Genomic DNA, 18,132 nt, shown 5'->3' with positions numbered 1-18,132 from the left:
ATCTGAACCTGCTTTTTTATCCTGAATGCAACAAACCCACCATTTTCTTGGGTTCTCCTTCCACAAACCACTGTTTGAAAATCCCTCCAGACAGAATGGCATGGCAATAATTGTTTTTATATATCATTTACTTCCTTTCTCTCATGAATCAATATTTGACTCAGCTTATTCTCCAATTTCTAAAAATAGTTATGTCATGTATATATATTTATATATATAATTTTTTTACTTGCTTATGGTGCAAGATCAAGTATGTTACCAATTACTCCATTTTGTCTGAATATCGAAATTCAAAAACCCTATTCACATTTTTAACAGAATGTCTATCAGCAGTGCCACCCCTTCAGATCTAAATTTCTTTTGTCATTGCCCTATGAAACCACCTCAGGAGAGAATGACTTGGTTAACAGGGTCACAGAAAGGCGGTATTATGAGGTTTGGATATAAGAAGACACGAGGGTCAGGGAAGTAGCCAAAGTACCTTGGGCTGAGCCTATATAAATCATTAAGGTATATAAGTTGAATTGGGGTAAAAATGAATTCTCTTTTATACATCACCCCAAATTTTAATGTGAGAATGGGCTAGAAGCAATAATCAAAGTAAACATATTAAAATATGTTTCACAGGTAAAAATAAAAATTTAAGGACAAAGTCACTTGAGGATAACTATCTGTAACCCAAGATTATTGTCAATTAAAAGCATTTGAACTTAATGGAAATAGCCTAATTAGCAAGAGCTTAGAGAAATTAGAATGCTAAAGCAAAGTATATAATAACTTTTATTATAATTTAATGTGTATCAGAAATGAAAAGTAATTGGTTTGAATATGGAATTTTGTGAAAAAAACTTTTTAAGTGGTGCTATTTTTTCAATATATCCATTGCAATTTCTACTTTGGATAGTAAATTGAATAATAAAACACTTTTATGGTTGCACACTAGACAGAAGGTACTCAGAGGAAAAAATTATTTGATCAACTTTCAGAGTGTTTGTTGGATCAGAATCCAAATATGATGATAGGCTAGCATTTCCAGGCTGAAGAAGGCTGTGAGTCTAAGTACACAGACCTTTTCTAGGGTATATTTAGTATAAAAAATGGTTAACATCACATTGACTTATGATAGATGCAACATAAGCTCCGATTTCCTGAGGTAAAACATAGAACAGTGGTTCTCAGCCAATAAGACAGCGACCAAGGCTCAATCCATCTGAGCCCTCCCAGGTCCCATCATTGATGGTTTTGACTTCAACTGTCTATTGATTCACACTAAACAAAATTTTCTTTATAAGATTACTCTTTTAGAAGTCATAGAACACATTTATAAAGGTGTTTTTAATTTATTTTATTAAGTATATAATGCATTGCTTTCCATATATGCAGGTATATCTGTTCCCCTATAAGGAATAAAACTATTCCTAATTTTCCAATCAGTTTATGGAAAAAGCGGGCATTTTGCCTCACTGTATTTTCTATGTGTGTGTGTGTGTGTGTGTGTGCGCGCGCGCGCGCACTCAGGTCTCCTCCATCTCACTTGACCAATGTCGTCATGCTTTTTTCCCCCTCTCAGCTTTTGATCTAATGACCTGATGTAGCATTTATTCACACTCAGGGGGTAATTGTTGAATCTACACTTACTACAATATTTTTCTTTAGTGAGGTGTACCCATTTGTATTTGTAGGCCTGAGATGGCCATGCCCCATCATGGGCTTTTTTTTTTCCACTTGGAAATATATATCTCAATTACTTCAGGAAAGGTTTGTAACAGAAATCACAGCTTGGAAGCCAAGAACTTTTCAAAGTTTGAATTCAGGTTCTCAATCTTATTAGCTTTTGACTTTGGGAAATTTACTTAATCTTTCTGAAAAATATTTTCCTTATATAAAACTGGCATGTCATTAATATTTGCACCCCACTGAGTTATGGAGAAGATTAAATGAGAAATGCATGTATGGCATATTATATGTATTCAGTATAGGCTGGTTTCCCTTATCCCTACCTTTTATTTCTTTGTGTTGGTCCTAATGCCCTGGCCACCCTGCTTTGTTTTTTATTGTCTAAGTTCATCAATTGCTATTTGATCCGTTAATATTCTTTAGCCACCTTATTCTTATAAGCACTCTGATTTTAACTGGTCATGAGACTCCCACTGTCCAGTGTCACCTTCCTGGTTTTTTTGGCACCTGCCCAGGGCTCCTGCCTGCCCATGTCTCTGCTCTCACTGCGTCATCTTTACGCTCTAGAACCCATCTTTCTTTCTTGGCTCTATCCTCCACAGTTGTTATTTCGACATTGGGTGACTCGAATGAGAAAAAAATGCTAAGGACATTTTCTCTGAGAGATTATTTGTATTTTCCCCAGAGCTAAGGAGTTAAGAGCTCTGCCAGGAATCAAGTCCAGGAAAAATAAATAATTTTAATGAAGGCAACTTACCTATGTTCCAGTAACAATGTAACCTAGGCAGTCCTTAATCAGCTTCCTCTCATAGGGCCTTGTTTCTCAGAGTGTTCCTTGATATAAGAAAGCAGTTCATTGAATCTACCAACTTTTCCCAAACAGCGCTCAAGCAGAGAGCTTAAGCTTTAGCAGCAGATGGAGCACCCCCACACCCGCCTCGATGTGAAAAACCAAAGGGATGTGGATGGAGAGCAAAGAATCACATTTTTGTTAGGCTTTAAAGATTGTTTATGAAAAGATTAAGTATTTCAAGACATCTTCCTTTAATTTCTTCCTACTTAGACTTGAACTTTTATAGCATGTATAGTAATCAGCTTTAAGTTAGGGCTAGAAACAGTACTCTCAGTCAGCTCGAGAATTTCCTGAAAGAGTCACTCCATTCCCATGCATCTCTGTCTTGTATCTTAACTTTCGTTTTCTTTTAATTTCTTCAGATCTATATTTTCTTATTTGTGCTGCACTTTCTAAGAAGCAAGTACCAAGGGGAAGCATTTTCCTACTGATGATTTTTAAAGAAAGAGTAATTTAATCACCATGTGTAATGTTCAGCTCCCTTGCAATTTATTGCCTCTCTTACCTTCTAAAACACCTCCCTGCCCCAGTTAGTTCAATTTCTACAGCTATGGGGAAATTCCATTATTCCGATGATAACATGGATAAGTGGTTTACTTAAATTAAGTTAGCAAACACATCCAATTACTCTGCAACCATTCTGAACTTAACAAGATCATTACCAGTCCAGAAGAGATCAGGTTAGAGTTTGTTTGTTTGCTTGCTTGCTTGCTTTTTAACTTTCTTTATAGAAAACGTCATCTGTGCCAAAAGGTTCCCCTCAAAAGCATTAATGGTTGCCTGGTTAAAGTCAGACTTCCTAAATTGAAAGCTAGCATAATAAGATTTGTGATTCAGCCTGTTCTCAATTAGTGGGCTATAAAATTATAACACTAGCCGTTGGACTTTAACTATAAGAATTGTGTCCTAAAATGGGTATCTTACTGCATTTATCTATAAAAGCCAAGCATTGTCTCTCTTTTTCAAGATACCACTGCATATTTCCTATATTATTTTTATATTGTCCATGGAATAAAATTCAGAAATTATACATTATAATGTTGTTCTTCCAATAAGACTCTTAGCAACAATCTTACATCAATTTACAAACATTCGATAAACATAGGTTGTATGGTAGACATAAAGCATGGTTGCTAGGGGCTGAGGATACCCCAATGAGTATGCTAAAGTTCCTACTCTCAAGCTCATTAAATCAAGGAGGAGAAACAAATTGGTAGACAAATGTAAAACAGTGAAATAATGCCTATGGAATGGTCACACATACTCTGGTTGCCCAGGGGAGGATGTACTAAATCTGACCTGTGTCGAATAAGAGGAAAGAGTGTAAAGATTTAAAGGATTACCTCATGATGGTAAGGCAGAAGGCAAGGGAGATGAAGACAAAGAAAAAAGTATCAACAAAGGCCCAGAGTTGTGAAAATGTGTAATCTGATGACATTTTTAAGAAACAGTAGCCCTGGCCGGTTGGCTCAGTGGTAGAGCATCGGCCTGGCGTGCAGAAGTCCCGGGTTCGATTCCTGGCCAGGGCATACAGGAGAAGCACCCATTTGCTTCTCCACCTCTCCCCCTCTCCTTCCTCTCTGTCTCTCTCTTCCCCTCCCGCAGCCGAGGCTCCATTGGAGCAAAGATGGCCCGGGCGCTGGGGATGGCTCCTTGGCCTCTGCCCCAGGTGCTAGAGTGGCTCTGGTCACAGCAGAGCAACGCCCCGTAGGGGCAGAGCATCGCCCCCTGGTGGGCAGAGCGTTACCCCCTGGTGGGCGTGCCGGGTGGATCCCGGTCGGGCGCATGTGGGAGTCTGTCTGACTGTCTCTCCCCATTTCCAGCTTCAGAAAAATACAAAAAAAAAAAAAAAGAAACAGTAAGAAGCACTATGTGGAAGTAAAGGGTGAATGGTGAGGAAATAAAAAGACTAAAAGAGTCAATCAAAGATGCTATCAAAGTGTCTCCTTGGAAGACTGAGTGTAAAATTCATGACAGAGAAAATACTGATTTCCATCTAAATTTCAGAAAAAGACACTAGTATTGTTCAGAGTGTTTAGCCACAGAATGAATGATATCTACTGCTTGATTATCCAAACCGTAGACTTAAAGTTATAAAGTGAGCCTTACCAGGTGGTGGCGCAATGGATAGAGTATAGGACTGGGATGCAGAGAACCTAGGTTTGAGTCCCCAGTGTCTCCAGCTTGAGCAAGGGAGGTGGTGTTTACTGGCTTGAGTGTGGGATCATAGACATGACACCATGTTCACTAGCTTGAGCCCAAAGGTTCCTGGCTTACCACCCAAGGTCTCCAGCTTGAGCAAGGGGTCACTGGCTTGGCTGGAACCCCCAGGTCAAAGCACATATGAGAAAGCAATTCGTGAACAACTAAGATGCCGCCACAAAGAGCTGAAGCTTCTCATCTCTTTCCCTTCCTGCCTATCTCTCTCTCTGTCCTGGACTCTCTCACGAAAAGGAAAAAAAAAAGTTATGAAATGAGAGCTAACAACATACACTTTAATGTACTAAAATAGACATGAATTAGTTGCTTTTGTTTCTAGATGATTTATTCAATAATCTCTGATTGTTGCAGGCAACTTGTTTGCATTTATTTCTTTCAAATGATAGCTCATGGAAATTGTTCCTGGGGATTCAAATATTCTCTTAGTCCCACAGTCAGAATTAAACTATCTGGAAAAATGAATAGGAGCAACCCGACACAGGTATAATTTATGCAAATGCTGACTTCTCAAACATATTTATGGACTGTATTAATTTAACAAGGCTGTTTACCTTACATCACTTGGGTTTTTTTTTGTTTGTTTGTTTTGCTGACTAGCTCAAAGCCTTGAGTTTTTTAATTAAGGTTTCCAACTAAATTGCAGGTAGAAAACAGCACAGATATTGATTCTTGCACCAGGAATTTGTGCCCATATGCTGTTCCTCATCACTTTCTCTCTCTTCCTGAGCAAGTTCTGATAATTCTTTTTCCCAGTGTTCACTTCTCTCTCCTCCATTTCTATTTCTTTGGCTTAAGTTACCTACATTAATTACCTGATTACTACAGCAGTAGTCTAATTGGTCATTCTGCCTCAATCTTGTCCTCTCTATCCATACCCCACACTGTCATCAAAGTGAAGTCTTTCACTTAAAGTATAATTATTTCATTCTACAGCTGTGTCCCATTGGTGGCTGCCCATTGCCACCAGAATATTGTCTAAGCTCATAATGAAATATACCAACCTTCACTGTCTTGTTCAATCTTTCTCTCCAGACTCACCTGCCACAGTTTCCCATAGTCCTTCTCCTGTGTTTTTGCAAAGATGGAACACTTACAGTTCCCCATGCATCCACCACCATATCCTGACACCTCAACCTCCATCTTCCCTAGATACTTCCTTGCTCAACTCCTACTTATCCTTTTGAAATCAGTTTCATAGTTAAATACTCAAAGAAACCTTTTTTTATTTTCTTTCTATTTTATTTATTCATTTTTAGAGAAAGAGGAGAGTGATAGAAGGGGGAGGAGCAGGAAGCATCAACTCCTATATGTGCCTTGACCGAGCAAGCTCAGGATTTTGAACCAGCAACCTCAGTGTTCCAGGTCAATGCTTTATTCACTGCACCACCACAAGTCAAGCAACTTTCCTTTATTTTCAAGAATGAGTAAATTGACTCCCAATATAGTAAGTTGTACAACACCTATCACACTTAGCTCCCTGGATACCCTGCTCTTACTGCACTAGCAATTTTTGAGAATAAGAACTATATCATATATATAAAAGAATAACCTCTGTACCTATCACAGTGATTGATACATTGTCCAAAAATATATGTACAGTATATATAATCATTAAATAACTGACAATCAATTAATTTTAAATAATGGATTTGGGTATACTACTCATCCTTACACAAAAACATTACCCCAAAATTCTTCCTTATGACTCTTCTCTCACTAAAACCAGATTGTCTAGCATACCCTGATTTTTTGAGAAAAAAAAAATAGAGAGTATGAGGAAGATTTTTGGATGTCTTAGAAACCAATGTAATTACCAATATCAGGTATTGGTAATTTTCAAAGTTATCTCAGCTCCTAAATATATAAACTTTTGCGAAGTCTCTCATCATAACACTTACTACCCCAAATTATTCCCTTAGCTCTCAAATCCTCCAAACAAATTAGCCCTTGTTTCTTCTCAGCTGTAAAAAAATTCAGTCTTTACATCCTGGAAGTCAGGTTCATCTCTCTTTCTAAACCTGATTTAAGTTAAAACCTTCATCTTTTGCCTGATTATTTTTTTTCCTGTGTCTCAGAGGTCATACATTCTTCAATTCCTACTCTAGGTGCATGTTTAGTTTCTTGTAAAAAAAAATAAGAAATTTGGCCTGACCAGGCAGTGGCACAGTGGACAGAGGGTTGGCCTGGGACACAGAGGACCCAGGATTGAAACTCTGAGATCGCTGGCTTGAGCGCGGGATCATGTACAGGACTCCATGTACACTGGCTTGAACCCAAGGTCGCTAGCTTGAGCAATGGGTCACTCGCTCTGCTGTAGCCTCCCAGTCAAGGCACATGTGAGAAAGCAAACAATGAATAACTAAGGTGCCGCAATGAAGAATTGATGCTTATCTCTCTCCCTTCTGTCTGTCTGTTCTTATCTGTCCCTCTCTTTGTCCCTCTCTCTGTCTCTGTAACAAAAATAAACAAATAAATAAGAAATTTGTTTTCACTATAAGTTTCTCTCATAATTAAATAGATTTTAAGGTTGTAGACACCTTAAAACAAATGCAACTGTTCATCCACTGTTGGGAAGTTGCGAGAGAATTCTCTTATAGTCCCAATTGTCTGCTACATTTTTTTGTGAGGTAGAAGGAAGACAGTGCCACCACATAATGTTAAAGTTCTGTTGCATAATACCTGTACTAAAGGTATTTGATTACTTAAAAAGACTGCATTAATTCTGTCACATCAACAGGTCACCTTTAAAGATTAGGCCGGTAGCGATTTACTATTTGGTGTTTCAGAGACCGGAAGTAGAGGTGGTGGCTCCAGGAAATTTCTAACCTCTTCCTATTCAAACTGTGGGTTACAAGACAGCACATTAACATAAATGGGACACTTCTTAAAAATGTAGAATCTCATACCAACCTTGGATCTTCTGAAGTGGAATCTGTATTTTATATCTCAGATGATTCATAAACATATTCAAGTTTGAGAAGTACAGACCTAAGAACTTGCACCTGGTGACTGTTGTAGACAGGGTCTTCCAAGCTGCCTGTTACAGAAAAATATCACCAGCTTTTCCTTACACCCTGTTTCTGACCGTTCATCTCACAGCAGCAATGGCTCCGTTACGAAACGAAAAACCTTACATTACAAGAATTTAGGTGATTATTTAATACTGCTGAAGATTCAAAAAGATTGCATTGAAAGAAGATGAAAAAAATTTTAAAATAATAAAAAAGAACCAGATTTAAACTACTGAATTAATATTCATTGAGCTCTGCTGAAGGGAATTCTGTATGTTAAAATCACCCATAAATCTATTTTCAGTATTGAGAAGTGAGAAGAGAGTATGTGACTAGAACAGTTTTCAGTTAATTTCTTCACACCCAAAATGTAATTTGAAAGTAAGAAATAATCAGAACCAAATGCTATTTATTTAGAAAAGTGATTTTCTTTATAAATGTTTTTTGGTTGTTGCATTATTTTGTTAAGGCTACCATAAGAAAAAGCCACAGGTGATTTAAATTACAAAAATTTATTTTTTTCACAATTCTGGAGGATAAAAGCCCAAGATCAAGGTGTCTGCATGTTTAGTTTCAACTGAGGTCTATTCTAGGATTCAGAATAAGCCATCTGTATGGCCAGCGGCCGGGGCCACTATCACAGCTGCCTGGCCCATGCAGGTTCGCAATGGATTTGGACAGATGGTAATGAAACAATGGAGCCAAAAATTGGTGGGCCATCATCTTTAATCCTAGCTTGCACCCAGCGGGCAAGTAAAACAAACACTGGGCTCCAAAACCCACTCATTCGGTGCTCACAAAGCTACTAACTTATCCGAGTTTCCTAGAATCAACAGTTTCTAGCTCACCAGACTTGTTCACCTCTTTTCCCCATCCTCTTCCTTCTACCTGCACAAACTCTGCACAAAACTAGTTTCTCACTCAGCACTACACCATCTTGGCTGCTTCTCCTGGCTCCTCTACATGGCCCTTCTCTGTTCTCTACTCTCTAATGCTAATCTCAAAAACCAAGAGAGAGCAAGCTTCCTGTCTGCCCCACTTTATAGTATAGAAATCAAAACTTTAATCCAATATACAAACAAGAAAGTCTCTGATACAAAGTCACTTATCAGAAACATGATGGGATTGTACCACTCCACATCCAAAAGGGTGGGAAAGGCTTAATCCTAAAACTAAGCCCCAGGCTACAAGGATTCTGCCTGCCCACCCCCAACACACATTAATATCACCTGGGCAATGGGCTTCCACGTGGGCAGCACCATCTTTAACAAAGTGAGCATAATATATTTTATCTGCCCAACACCATCTGTTGTTTGCTTTTGCATGATGCAGGCCCTTGGGAACTGAACCTACAGGAAAAGGGCATCTCACCTTCAAAAGTTCATTTTATTTTTGAATATCATGTATTACAAAAATGTTATTTACCTGGCAACATTTGTTTCAACATGATTATTTTAATGATTAATAATTCTTCATAGGGCTATGTTTGTTTGCTTTACTTTTGATTTAATGTGATATTCAGCATCTTCTAATATTCTGTTCATCTTTATTCTGGTTTTGCTGTTTACAACAGTTATCACTACTTAATGTATGCTTGTTGTTTTTTTTTCTTTTTACTTGGATATAGGCTTCCTGAGAATATTTGTTTTTGTTCCTATCCAGTACAATTTTTAGCTTCCAAACAGGGCCTAACACATAGCGAGCTTTCTAGCTTTCAAAATTCTAATATTGTTTCACCTGTTCTTTCTTTAGTTGTAGATTAATATATTAAACAAAAATATTTTAAAGAATTTGTTATAGTTTAATGGGATTTTGGACTTAAATTAGATGATAAATTCATTCCTTACCTGTAAGTATAATATCACCTTTGCCTTATATGATTTCAATTTTTTTTAAAACATTAGGTAATAACACTGAGGTGTTCCAGTTTCCCATGGTAAAGACTATTGTGTTTATACTCTGAGTATCTAGAAGAAAAAAGTAAATGCTCATTATTTTTTCATAATCCTATATGATCTGTATGATTGTGATGTTAATAAAACAACTGAATGACTGATTAACAAGCAGGAATTTCACTTTCATAGGGATATTTTGGTCTAAATTAAATGCATATTTCCTTCTGAGAGTTCTTTGATCTTCATGAAAATAAGATAAGGTTATCAGCCCCTAATGCTGTCTCTTTTTTTCTCTTTCTACTCCCCAGGAACCTGATATTTTCACCTCTTTTCTAATAAACTCTTGATCCTTTATTTGAAGAAATAAATGACTGATGAAAGATGAAAGTGTTACTGTGGGTCAAATAAGTTTGAAAATATGATGTATATGTTTGCTCATTTATAGTTTGTGTTAGGTGTGGGGGATGGACTGTAAGCAGGCAGGGTTGTTATAGCCTAAGGCTTAGTTTTAAAACTAAGCTTTCCCCCACACCCTTGACCAGGGGTCCCCAAACTACGGCCCGCCCGCAGGCCGCATGCGGCCCCCTGAGGCTATTTATCCGGCCCCCACCGCACTTCCGGAAGGGGCACCTCTTTCATTGGTGGTCAGTGAGAGGAGCATAGTTAACATTGAAATACTGGTCAGTTTGTTGATTTAAATTTACTTGTTCCTTATTTTAAATATTGTATTTGTTCTCATTTTGTTTTTTTACTTTAAAATAAGATATGTGCAGTGTGCATAGGGATTTGTTCATAGTTTTTTTTATAGTCTGGCCCTCCAACGGTCTGAGGGACAGTGAACTGGCCCCCTGTGTAAAAAGTTTGGGGACCCCTGCCCTTGACTGTTGTATGACAGGGGATGGTTCACTCTCATGAGGAATCCCATTTATGCCTGGATGGGTGACTTTGTATTAGAGACTTCCTTGTTTGTATATTGAATTAAAGGTTTTGATTTCTACATTATAAAGTGGGGCAGAGGAGGAGAGCAGAGAAAAGGAAGAGTAGAGAAAGGTTACATGGAGGAGAGGAGAAGCAGCCAAAATGATGGAGTGCTAAAGGAGAAGCCAGTTTGTGCAGAGAGAAAGAGATGGGGAACAGAGGTGAATAAGGCTGGTGAGGTAGGAACTTTGATTCTAGGAAACTCGGATAAGTCAGTGGCTTTGGGAGCCCTGAATGGAAAGGGAAGTGTTTTCCCACTGTGTATATTTCTTGTCCAGCAGGTGCAAGCTAGGATTAAAGCTAATGGCCCACCAGTTCTTGGCTCCATTGTTTCATTATCGTCTGTCCGAATCAAATGGGAACCTGCATGGAACAGGAGGTTGTGATGGTGGCCATGGATACTGGCTTTATATTTGGCATAGTCAGCAGGATTTGATAAAGGTGGTATGGAGTCACCACCACCTTTGAGCGATGAAGTAGAGGATTGGATGCTGTTATGGTTTCCCATGGCAGTCCTTTTGGGGACTATAGGCTGGCTGATTTTTACAGTCATGCATGAGAAAACCGAGAGCTCTGTGGAAGAGGCTGCCCAGGACCTGCAAACTGGAGCAAACGTGGGAGAAAGAGATGCCAACCCTGGGGCTGGAGCAAACACCGAACAGGTTGACCAGGTTTGTGAGATTCGCTTGGAAATGGAGGAGACTCTGGAGAACGAATCACAGGTTCGTGAGTTGGAGATTGCCCTGGATGTTGTGGCGAGCTAGCAGTGGCAGGAGGCCAGAACTGAGGCTGAACTAGGGCTGCAAGGCCTGGAGAGCAGGCAGCAGCGGCGACCTGGGGCTCAATCCCTACAGCAGGAGGTGGTGTTTTCAGTTGTCTTTGGAGGATGAAGAGAATCAGTCTGGAGTTGCAATTTGCAGTCTCCAGAAGATGAGAGCCCAGCAGTAAGGAGCACCTACTATGTCCTGGTAGGTCTGTGATGTTGGGACATAGGGGTATATGCCATCATGCTTTCTGGAGCAGAGATGGAAATGCTGACTGCCATTGCCATGTGCTCCTCATTGGGACAGTGTAAGATCTGCCAGGATGGCAGGGATGAGTGTGGTGGCTGAGGCCCCAAGTGTATGGACTCATTCCTAGACTATGACCAGAGTAGGCACTGGCTCCTTTGTTAGATGGCCTTACAGATTTTGGACAATGTGAAATACTCTTATGGGGGGGGGGCTTTGTTGGAGGCCCTCCCCTTCCCCGAGAAGCTTTTCCCATGGCTAGAAAGAAATCCGAGGATATTTTGTGCTTTTGGCAAAGAGCTCAGAAACTAGGAAAATGTAGCTTTGTAATTGTTGAAATTGTATGATTTGTCATGTTTTTGTAATTTGTGTAATGAGCTTAATTTCCTTGTGCAGGAATACCTGTGCTTTAGATTGTGAAGCAAGCAAAAGGGGTAGAATGTTGGTCAACTAAGTTTGAAAATATGATGTATATGTTTGATCGCCTGTAGTTTGCGTTGGTTGTGGGGGACAGACTATACGCAGGCAGGGTCATTATAGCCTAAGGCTTAGTTTTAAAACTAAGCTTTTTCCCACACCCTTGACTGTTGCATGATGTGGGGTGGTACACTCTTGTGAGGAATCCCATTATGCCTCAGATAAGTGACTTTGCATCAGAGTTCCTTGTTGTATATTGGAGAAAAGGTTTCAATTTCTACATTATATATAGAATGGAGCAGAGAAGGAGAGCAGAGGAAAGGTAGAGTAGAGAAAGGCCACATGGAGCAGAGGAGAAGCAGCCAAAATGGTAGAGTGCTGAAGGAGAAGCCAGTTTGTGCAGAATTTGTGCAGAGAGAAGGAGATGGGGAACAGAGGTGAATAAGGCTGGTGAGGTAAAAACCTTTGATTCTAGGAAACTTGGATGTCAGTTGCTTTGGGAGCCCTGAATGGAAAGAGAAGTGCTTTCCCACTGTGTGTATTTCTTGCCCGTCCCATGTGAACGAGGATTAAAGGTAATGGCCCACCAGTTCTTGGCTCTGTTGTTTCATTACCATCTGTCCGAATCAAATGTGAACCTGCATGGGCCAGGCGGCTGTGATGGTGGCTGTGGTTACTGGCTTTACACTTAGCTATTTAGATTTGCATTTAAAATAAACCTATTGCAAAAGCTTTTTGAAAATCCAGTAAGGATTATGGACAGGGAGTAATGTATCCAGTATCTCTTTGCTTCTTTAATCATGGCACATAGATAATCTTGATAATTAAATATTTCTGTCAACATTACAGAACACATGTGCCATCATAACTCTATCTTGAAGTGTTTATGCTTCTTTTATGGACTTAATAAATGTTGAAATGTTGTTCTGAGGAGTTTTCAATGCAAAAATTTCCAAGACAGAATAAAAACTTGAAGTCAGGACTACCATATTTCCCCATTTATAATAAGATGCACTTTAATTTGGAGGCCCGAAATTAAAAAAAAAAAAAAAATGTATTTCATAAAGTTATTGAACTCAAGTTTTATTCATCATAAAAATCTTACAACTTCTCATCACTGTCAAAACTCTCATCCATTAGCTTGTCCTCATCTGTGTCTGATTACCAATCACTGTCTTCAACAATGAGCTCAAAAACAAACATGAAAAAGTGGGAAATGCAAGTAAAAAAATCTACAACCTCTGTATAAGATTCATCCAGTTTTTAGACCCCAAATTTTCAGGGAAAAAGTTTGTCTTATACATGGGAAAATACAGTAGGTTTATTGTAGTTAGAAGAGCTAAGCTTGATACATTATGAGGCTCTATTTTTTACTCATCTAAATAAAATTAATCTGTGGCAATTTACTTGTTTATAGACAAATGAATTTATCTTTGAATGAACTGGAAAATATTGCCTATAAATAGAAAATTATTTTAGACATTGGAAACCATTAGTACCACCTTCTGCTTTCCCTGGGCGTGCTGAGGATGTTAACATCCTAACAACCAAGTTTTTGCTCCTGTTCTATCACCATCTTTAACCCACTTAAACAGTCATTTAGCTTCTTTTAACTAATATGTAAAATTTGACTTTAGATTTTATTGATTTGGTCCAGCCTCCACTTCCTGCTTATAATAATTTTTGCTCTATATCTAATTAAAGTTATTTTTGTCTTTAGTTATTTCAATTATTAACTACCTTCTTAAGTTACTTAGAATTTACTGAGATATATTGTTTTTTCACAATCCAGCAAGCAGCATGCAGAAATTTGGTGCATATGTTTCACAGTTATAGTGCAGGTGAATGAAATTGTGGGTAAAGTTTTCAAAATTCAGGACAGATATTTCATGTTGCTTCTTATTTGTTAACTATGGAATTCCACCCACAATAGATCTGAATAAGTCATGCTGTTTATTTCTCTTCTTTTTATTAGTTTTAGAGAAATTATTTTCTATTGTCCTCTATCTCATTTGTCATCTGTATTGCAATCCCTTTAACTCTAAATGTAGCAAAAAGATTTGAGGCTTAATGCAGAAGAAATAAGGAATATTTGGTCTCTAGAGGAAAAAGTCATGGCCTCATTACAGTAGTAATGTTCACATATCACAGAAACTTCATATACCCAGTAAAAAATATTTTCTCTAAGAAACTTAAAGAAATGAAGAGGTGAGTGGTATGCAAATATCTCATTTGTATGCTTTATTTTATTTCTCCAGAAATATATTTTTAAGATTTCTATGTGAGAGAAAATTGCCATGAGTCTTAAAGATGTTCACAATATTACTTCAAAAACAGCACCTTTATAACACATAATGGCAACATCCTAAGTGGATCCTCTACCATCCTCTGCCGAAAAGAGTTAAGTAAACATAAACAAAGAAAAGAAATAAAACCAAGCTTAATTTACATACTGGAATTAATAAGGACACAGAAAATAGCATACAGTCAAATTATGTAGAATTTTAGCAAGTAAATATTAGAGAATAGTAGAAGCAATTTTATAATCACATCAGAGTGAAGAGTCAGGATAATATTGTGGAGAAAACAAAAGAGAGGAAAGGGCCACAGAAGTGATGGAGCACAGATCAATCACCCAGAAAAAGACACTCCTGCCTAACCAGCTTATCTCTTGAAAACAGTTATGTTACTTGGTAAACCAGAACACCAGCTATTGGAGAATTGAAAAGAAAGTAAAGAAAAGTATATGGAACTAGACACTGCTTAACAAATCGCTGCTTTTGGGGAAAGAGGTGTGAGTTAGAAAGCAAAGACATCCCCTCAGCAGCTTGAAAGTGAAAGACAACAAAGAAACAAGGAGTGAAATTTAAGACATAACACTAGAATCACAAAATCAGAAAACATGCCAAACTTTCACTCTGCAAACAAACAAAACAGAACAATACAAACAAACCTGTCAAATGAAGAAATTGACAAATACAAACCAAATATATACTCATGCAATAGAGCAACTGGTAAGCCATCCAAACACTTCTCTTTTATGTAACTACCTGTTATAGCTAGTCCAGGTAAATAAAAGACATTTCAAATTGACCAGTAAATGACAGATCATGCACTCACAGTCAGTATAAGAAGAAAAACTAAAAGCTAAAACATTTTTCTGACGTCAGAGAAATGGCAACGTAAGGAGTGCTCCTGATACCTCTCCATAAAGCTTCAACAAATACAACAACTAGAGACAGAAAAACAATCTCAGGAGCATCTGAAATACACATACATCAAACAAAGGTACAATTGGGCAAAAAGGTAGCTGAATATATAACCCACTCTGAAGGAAATAAGACAGAGAACGGAGTATTCCACTTTCCTCACTGACCTGAACAAGGACTGTTTTCACTTGGAACTAAGAGGAAGGGAGGGCTGGGGGTGTGAAAAGAGCTGGACTAGGGCAGAGACATTCAAGCTGAGAAGACAGTGTTAGCCCACACAGAGTTAACACCAGCGGCAGACCCCAGCAGAGGTGGGCGAGCAGTTGCCGTGTTTACTCCCAGTATCCTGGTCAGCGAACATGGGCAGTGTGCGAGTGGACCCACCTGGTGCTTTGGGCATGGGTGTCCGCATTCCCAAACGGAGGGGCTGGGTCAGAGACTGTCAGTAGTGCCCTCTGCGTGGGCTGTGACCAGAGTTTCTGAATAATCCTGACATCCCAAACAACAGCGCAGGGGAAGTGCACGAAAGCTGGCTTCCCTACACCCGGACCTGTCTGGGCGTGGTGCCTCCGACAGCCATACAGGCTAACAAAGCACGCTCCTGGGGAAGAGAACTGCAGAAATGGTGGGGAGAAGGGCACACAGGCAGCTTGCAGACAGCCTCTGAAGAGCAGACCTGCGGAGTGCTGAAGCATTCTAGACGTGCCTGGAGACTCATAGAAAGACACCTGAAAGGCAATTGGTTCCCAGCCCTGCCTGATTACACTAGTGGCTCTGGCTGGCAAAGCCTAACTCGGAACCCTGCGTTGAGTGGAGATAGAGGGGGTATTTGGCAGTTCTTAGAGCCTCTTGCTCTCCAGGCAGTGGCTGGGGCAACTTCACAGCTGGGTCCCAGGCTGCTGGTTCAGGAAGGAGAGATTTGGGAAGAGGCTCCGGAAAAACAGACTCTCCCATTGTGGCAGCCTGCAAACGCTAACAAGCCCTGCCTGCCAACGAGACTGAGGCCTAGTTTATGTCATCACCATAGCGACACAACAGCAAATCTCTGCCTAAGAGTGCCACAGTGGCAGAACCTGGGGTACAGTGCCACTGGGCAAAAAAGAGAGAGAAGAAAGAAAAAGGAAGAAGATAACTTCTCAAAACAGAAAAAATCCACAGTCTTTATAATTTTTCCATTTTCTTCTTGTATTTTTTTATCTTTTTTTTTTCCTTCCACCTTGGTCATTTTATCCTCTTTCCATTTTATTCTTTACTTTTCATTTTGAACTTTATTACTCATAGGTGTTACATTTTACATTTTTTTCTATGAGTATTACATTCCAAAAAACTTAACTTTTCTCTCTCTCCCTCTCTCTCTTTGTTTCTTCTTTCTTTTCACTTTTTCTCTCATTTGAATCTCACCCACAAACAAATTATTTTATTCTGGATTCAAATATTTTCTTTGTGGCATTCATTGTGCTTTTTACTTTGCTTTTTATCTCTTTACCATTTCCCCCAAATCTGGCTCTCCATTCTATAGTTTTTGTGTCATTTAATACAATAGAATTTTTATTTTTCACTTTATTTTTCTTTTTTTTCTCTTTTTTTTTTCTCTTACACTATTTCTCTCATTCAATCATTATTTACAAAAAAAATATTTTATTCTTTATCCAAATAATTTCTTTGTGGCATTTTTGTGGGTTCTTGCCTTGTTTTTTGCCTCTTTGTCACTCCCCCCAACCCAGGCTATTCGTTCTATGAATTTTTGTTCCACTTAGCACAATAGAATTTTCTGTTTTTCACTGAATTTTCTCAAAAAACCTTTTTTAAATCAACTCTTACTAGTGTTATTAACAATATCACTCTCAAATGCCATTAAAGAAAAAGAAATAGAATATCATGGATACAAAAGACAGAGATGTAGCTTAAATAAATAAGAAAAAATCTATAGAAAAAAATTTCAGCCCTGGCCAGTTGGCTCAGTGGTAGAGCGCCGGCCTGGCATGCAGGAGTCCCGGGTTCAATTCCCAGCCAGGGAACACAGGAGAAGCACCCACCTGCTTCTCCACCCCTTCCCCTCTCCTTCCTCTCTGTGTCTCTCTTCCCCTCCTGCAGCCAAGGCTCCATTGGATCAAAGTTGGTCTGGGCACTGAGGATGGCTCCATGGCCTCTGCTTCAGGTGCTAGAATGGCTCTGGTTGCAACAGAGCAATGCCCCAGATGGGCAGAGCATCTCTCCCTGGTGGGCATGCTGGGTGGATCCCGGTTGGGCACATGCAGGTGTCTGTCTGACTGCTTCCCTGTTTTCAGAAAAAAAAAATTAAAAAAATTAAAAATTAAAAAAAGAAAAAATTTCAATACCTTAGAAATCTTGGAGTTAAATGACAGAGAATTTAAAATTGAAGTCCTAAAAATACTCAGGGATATACAAGAGAGCACAGAAAGGCTATTTAAAGAGCTCAAAAAAATTCAAGAACAGAAAGAATACTTCACCAAGGAAATTGAAACTATGAAAACAAATCAAACAGATGAATAATTCAATTCATGAACTGAAAAACAAGGTAAAAAGCTTAGCCAATAGAATATGCCAGATAGAGAAGAGAATTAGTGACATAGAAGACAGGCAACTAGAGGTACTACAGAGAGAAGAGGAGAGAGACTCATGAATTTAAAAAAAAATGAGATAGCCCAACAGGAATTGTCTAACTCCATCAGAAAGAGCAACATATGAATAATGGGTATATTAGAATGAGAAAATGAAATGGAGAACATATTCAACCAAATAATAGACAAGAACTGCCCAAGCCTGTGGAAAGAACTAAGCCTCAAATTCAAGAAGCAAACAGAATACTGAGTTATCTTAACTCTAACAAATCTACTCCAA

Source organism: Saccopteryx bilineata, chromosome 12 (genome assembly GCF_036850765.1).
Source record: "Saccopteryx bilineata isolate mSacBil1 chromosome 12, mSacBil1_pri_phased_curated, whole genome shotgun sequence".
NCBI lineage: Eukaryota > Metazoa > Chordata > Mammalia > Chiroptera > Emballonuridae > Saccopteryx > Saccopteryx bilineata.
The sequence above is the reverse complement of the archived record's forward strand: the minus strand, read 5'-3'. Positions refer to the sequence as shown.